Consider the following 6,681-nt stretch of genomic DNA (forward strand, 5'->3'; position numbering starts at 1 on the left):
GAAATGTTGACAACTGAGGCATATTAAGGACCTATTAGCTTGCTTCAACCGGCGTCAGTTCCAGTAGGTCCAATGTGCTGGTCACGGGGCATGTACCTTCACATAAGTCTTTTCATTTTTGTTTCTCTGTGTCCTGTCCCTTCGTTGCTTTTAGTTTTGGGGTTGTTTTTTTTTTCTTTTTTTGCTATTATATTTTTCCATTCATTTTGATTATTTCTTATTACTGCAGATATGAGAAATATTCAAACGTAGTCCAACCACAGTTATCCTATTCAGCTCGGGCGATAAATGCCAGAAGAGTGCTTCTCCCTTAAAAAATCTATATCCCGTCTTTACACCAGGCTATCCATCATTCATATGTTTGCATGATGACATCATAGCATCATCACTGTTGTGCTTTCAAGATGATTGTAACTCCTCGAAAATGGCTTTAGTGGATGGTTATAAGACAAGGCTGTGTAATATTTGTTGTTGTAATGTGTTGTAGTCTGTGTTAAATTGTCTCATGTATGAGTGGTGTCCTGGTGAAAAATGAGTTGTAACAGGTCTTCTATTGTCTCATGTATGAGTAGTGTCCTGGTGTAATGAGTTGTAGCAGGTCTTCTACTGTCTCGTGTATGTATGGTGTCCGGAGTCTTAATTACGCCTTTGTTTGGGTCATTTGGACGACGACCTCTTCAAAAAAAAAAAAAAAAAAATCGACATCATGGAGTGTGAGCTGAACACGTCTGCGTTGTTGTTGTCGTCTTCACGCAGCTCCCAAAACTGTACTTTTTCGTGACTTCCATCTTTCTGACCACTGCATAATAAATAGAGTGTGTAGAGTGAAAAACCTCCAAAAGACCACCAAAAAAAAAAAAAACCCATGTAAAATGACTGACCTGTGCAAGACCTTATAGGCTCGAGCAAAGAGGATTATTCTCTATGACTCGAGACAGCTGTACCAAGAAACAAAGAACAGATGCGATCGGTCCCTTTGTAAGCAGTTACTCACTCCCCACTCCTCCATATTGCTGCCTTCTGCTGTGACAGGGCATCTCATAAGACGATAGTCGGCATCCACCGGCGTCAATCGAAGAAGTAAATAGTTGACTACAATACACCACAGTATAATACAACAGTCGTGTATGGAGCCTTACCTGTCACACGCACATTGGACGAAGCTGTCACCAGTGATGACCGTTGTGGTGGTGGGAAACGGTTGACAGTTGCTGCTAATCTTGACTATTGTCATAAACAACTGACACAGCTCAGCTCCAAGGACGGAGGGCTGCGTGTTCAAGTCTTTACATTTCATGCGTTTAGCGAATTAAAACAAAAGTTGTTTGTTATTCGTGTGTTTGCTTTTTTTTTTTATTATTATCGTGTCCTTACAGTGTACAACATTCTGTCTATCGTACTATTTTTTCTTCTCTCATTCTCTTTGTAAAGATATGCTAATATGAGCTACAGATCTATCACACACATTTAATATTGTGTGTTACTCTCAGATTGTCTAGGTTCAAAAAAAAATTATCAATCAAGCCAACAATTACTGTATCTGTGCATCTTCGCAACACTTCAGAGAAGCTAGCAAAACACCATGGCTCGAGAACAATCTGCGAATGACAGCGAAGAAATTTTGGCCAGCACTTGCCAAGGCCAGAGCGGGAAAACAAGAAGACAAGCCACCCTCACCAAAACTCGCTCTTTCCCCCATCCAACACATTTTCCGTTAGTTCATCTTGTCTGTCAGCCCCTGGGTAGAGGAGAGAGAGAGCAGGAGGCTGGGGGTGTGTTAGAAATGCACAGCTGTGCCGGGTTACACCCCACACTCAACCACCACCCCTCAGACGACGAGATGCTGAGCTAAAAATAACGCGCAGCCCTCGCTCTCCAGCTCGCGACTCACTACAAAGAGATTTCCCGCGCGCTGCCTTCTGGGATGCAAAGCTTCCCCCGCCCGCCCTGACATCTCGCGGAGATGCCGAGAGAACGAGAAGGGCCGTCACTCCACCGAGTCAGTCGCTAGCAGCAGACGGCTTGTTCGCAAGCATCCAGTGCGTGTGACAATTCTTCCAACCGGCGATCTTTTGCAACATTTTCAGACAAGTTTCGTGAGAAATTATCGACTCTAGTGCCACAACAAAAGTATTTCATTCTTCCATCTTCCTGGTAAAGTCTTTTTTTTTTAAAAAAGTCGTTTTTATCTGGATAAAATATTTTCTCGAGGAAAAACAATTGTTGCAAAGTTGTCAGTCTTTCTGTAAGGTTTTTTTTGGAATACCGTTTTCGTAAAGGAAGAAAAAGCTAGAAAAAGGTGAAAATGTCAGTTGGCCAGGGTTGTGAAGCGTCTGTTGCGCCATCGAGGGTCAAGGTGCTGTCGTGGATGTCGTTACTCACGATAGTTGTGCTCGTAGCACTGCAAGGACGGTAGAGTGCGAGTGTCCACAAGAGGATCCGGCTCTTGGGGAGATGGTGTACTACTCGGACGCTGTGTTCCTCGGCACTGTGTTGCGGCACATCGACGATCCTCTCAAACCTGGATCCTTCGTTGCCGAGATGAAAGTTAGCTGCATCTATAAGGGAGCACCTGTGCCGGCGATAGTGAACATCAGTGATGCAGGTAAGTAGTGGGCAAGTGAAGGTGTCGCGCGTGACCATGCTCTTGTTTGTTTGCTTCGTGTGATCGTATGAGATGATGCTCCTGCGGGGGATTACTGCTCCATTGTGGTCTGAAGTGACAGACTTTTTTGTCTCTCAGAAAGATCACGAGTGACTACTGTTATTATTTGTTTCTGCTTTCCAAAAGAAAAAAAACTTCGAGTATTTTTTTTTTTTTTTTTTTTTGTTCATGCTTGATCAAGTTTTTAATGTGTGTGCTGTGGTCGTGCCCTGAAACATATTGCTCTGTATTATGCTTATAACTTATAACAATCTTCGACTCACGGGACGGATGTGGTGAGCGACAGTTATGATCGAGCCGCTGGTAACCCAACGCAAGGCAGACGGTGCACGATAATTGCGTGCCGAGTTCATGTCCCTTCTTGCAACACTCCTCGAACAGGTTAGGGTGGGGGGAGGATGGTGGAGGGGTGGGATGTGATCAAAGGATCTACGTCTGTTGACGAGGACCGTTTTGGAAAATGTAGAAGTAGGAAAGTGTGGGGGTAAACGGAAATGATAAATTTTTAAATGTGTCAGACAGATGTCCGACCTTGACCTGTTTATGACCACCTGCTTGTGATTCTTCAACGCCAATTTCCTCCCTCACCCAACATCACGGGATTAGGTTACACGGAAGTGTTACGGATTTTGTTTTGGTCACGCACCTCCTGTAATGCCATAAGGGTGTGTATTGGTCAAGCGTGACATTGCTGACCGTTGGATGGCCATGAGCAACGAAGATAAAGGGAGAAAAGAGAGAGGAAGGGAGTTGAGAAGGTGATCTGAGAAAGCTCTTGCCTGGCAACCAATCCTCCTCCCCCCAAGCTCCTGCCTTTACCATTAATACGTTTCATCAGAACGTTACGAGAAACCGAGGGCGCACGCGAGTGGTGACGTAATCTTGAACCAGGTTGTTTGATTCCTTCAGCTGGTTGACTCTGTACTCGCCAAGAGTAGAGAATGGCTGTAAAGGCAGTATTTTCGCATGTTTGTTCGTTCTTGTATGTAGCAGAGGTCAATCCACTAGCTTTAAACCCCCGCCCCCGGCCAGGCTGTTTTCCTCTTCCTCCAGGTCACCTGTTCCTATAAAACTCTATTCTGAATAATTCCAGGGCCAGGAAAAGTTGCATATTGCATGAATACGTTTGCCACAAGTATGAAATCAGATGGCGCTGACATAAAGAAAAATTGTTCGCATCAGTGTGTTTATTTCATGCTGCAATACTGTATTTTTCAACGCATTTATCAGTTTCAGGACGCAGTTATTTTGGCTTTCGGGTTGTTTAGATGAAAATTTTTCTGTTTACCAGCAAAACGTCACTCGCATTGGAGACAAACAAGAATAATTGCAGGCAGTTGATGTGTTTAACTGCTGTGTTGCTTTGTTGGATGAGATTGCAATCTCTCTCACCCTTTCTGCGTTCTCACAAGTGCTTCCAGGCATGTGCTTTGCATCACAGTTTCACCAAACAAATGTAAAGAGACGATAAAAAGTGTAGAATCTGTGTGTGTGTGAGAGGTGTTGTTTCGATTCTCATAGCAGTACGGTTGAATGAATTGCAGCGTGATTTTTTTTTTTTTCGTGTTAGAAATTAATTTCAAAGATTGAAGCAGGAACATTCAGTAAATACTTGTACCAGTCCTTGTCGCTTCACGGCTGTCGCATCCCTCACAAAGCTGAGATCAAACGACCACACTATGGTGGAGGTGAAGGTCGATATGCCGTTCTCCAGACCTGGATTCGTAATAGAAAGCACCTGAGCCCACCACCACCCTACCCATCATCCGCAACAGAGGGGTGGAGAGGCTCGGCGCTTGGTCCTTGCTGGTCGCTGCAGCTACAAGCACTATCACCTTGGCAACCGACTAACCACGGCAGGCTCATCTGCAGAGTGAAGTGGCAATGGCGGGGGATGTGTGGGAGGAAGGGGACAATTAAGGAGTGGGTGTGGGGGGTTGGACAGCTGACAGATTTACGCCAACGCCAAAGTATTCGCACCCGAGAAAGAACTGAGTGGATGGGAACATGGGCCTGTGGAACGCTGCTGGCTCCCTTATCTCTCTTTCTTGCTCCCCACTCACCACTTCTATCCATAGACCGAAATATTTGCCAGAAAAGCAAAACAACATGAAAAACACTGAAGCAGAAATGCTTCGGGATTTTTATTATTATTTTGTTGTTATATTTGTCCCTGTTCACGAAGTTTGACTTCACAGCCAGGTAATGTCTTGCTGATGGTCGAGTCCTTCAGTTCATGCACGTGGGTTATTTTTGTTAAAGTTTATGAAGTGTAGTGCAATTTTCTGTGTTTAGATGGGTTAGGTCTGGAAAGAGCGGTGAAAGCGGAAAGAATGAAAAAAAAAAAGGAGTCAACCCGTTATTATCGTTGGTCCAGTGGCACGGGTATCACTGGTCGCTAATAATGAAAAATGCAGATAGCTGTAAAAACTTGTCACTGCCATGTCCCCAGCTGTGTAGATTATACATCATTACTGTCGTTTATGTTAGTGATTAAACAAACTGTTAACAGCTAACGGCACCGACCGCCATCAAAGCGCATATTTACCTTCACCTTGGAAACGAGAGCTGTTGGATTGCCTTTTATGTTAAGATCGTGGAAGCGCGTGCAAATAATCAGTTTAAACGGCAGGCAAAGGAAAGCTGAAAACTAACTCTTGCTAACCACTCCCATCTTCTCAGTATGTCCTCGTGCGATATCAAGTGGCCATATGTGTGAAGAGCTCACATCATCGGGTTAATCGGTTTGAGAGCAGTCGCCTGTTAACCATGTGTGTAAACGGAAAGCAAACAACAACCGTGTCTCCCAGGGACTGTGGGAGGAAGGGGTAGTGGGAACGGAGGGTGGGTGGAATGGTTGTTGTCGCAATCATTGCTGCAAGGCATCCCGTGGAATTTAGGGTTTAGGACAACCCATTATTGTAACTGATGGACTAGTGGATGGTGGACTGATGTAAATGTAATGATGTGTGAATGTTCTGTAAGATTTTAATCGGTTTCTGATTCGGTTCTTGTGCAGGGATGCCGCTGAAAATGCTGTGTAGTCTGTCCAGAATTGCTATGAGGTGGCTATTTGAAATTGAAATGTGCTGTTCTCTCTGTGAGAGAGAATTTTCAAAAAAAGTGGCAATCAGCAGGAGATTTTCATCATATAGCAAAAAAAAAAAAATTGTTGATAAAATTTGTAAATCAGTCATCAGTAAAGGTCAGACATTCAGCGCTGTGTGTGTGTGTGTGAGAGCAAACTGTTTCATAATTGGTGTGGAGAACACAAACATCCTTGTGCGTGGTACTACCGATGCCAGACTAGGCAAGGCGCTCAGACCTCACAGGTTTTCACTTTTCTCCCAAGAACCCTTTGGTTGCCAGGCGCCGCAATGACATTGACGAGTTGGGTCAAGACAGCTCTCCATTTCTGTCCCCCCCCCCTCTTCCTGTTTTGCTGGTTACCTTCGTGGTGTCCAGGATGCTAGAGACCGTTATTCATTGTCTCTCTTAAAGACTAAATTAACTTACAGTTTAAAAAAAACAAAAAGTCGTTATTGCCTGGTCGTGGCACAGGTCCGTGGATTCTTACCATTCCAATCTCTGTGTCTGCTTCCAAAGTCGTGAAACAATGCCAGTTGACTCCTCAGCTCTCCTCTTATTTTTTGCAAGTTGACCCTACGCCTCAGCTCTCCTGGCACGTGCAAGTTACTGACGTCACAGTCCTGTCAGACCTCGTCTTCGCTCAGACACTGCATTCAAAACCTCTGCTGCACAGTTGTCGTTCTTTCTTTCATCGAGACTTTCACGAGAACGCTTTCATTTGTTATGTTGAAGAGTCGAGCCATCTCTTGGCAGGAATGGTGGTGGGACATCCCTCAGAAGAGAGACAATGTTCGTGGACGTTCACTTTTTTTGTAGCTAATCGAAACTTCTAATCTTACCCATCGTCATTGTAGACAGACCGCGATAAATATTTGAAAGAAGGATTTGGCTGGTCTTCACCCTCTCCCTCCGAACAGAAAAATATA

This window comes from Pomacea canaliculata, linkage group LG9, assembly GCF_003073045.1.
Source record: "Pomacea canaliculata isolate SZHN2017 linkage group LG9, ASM307304v1, whole genome shotgun sequence".
Classification (NCBI taxonomy): Eukaryota; Metazoa; Mollusca; class Gastropoda; order Architaenioglossa; family Ampullariidae; genus Pomacea; species Pomacea canaliculata.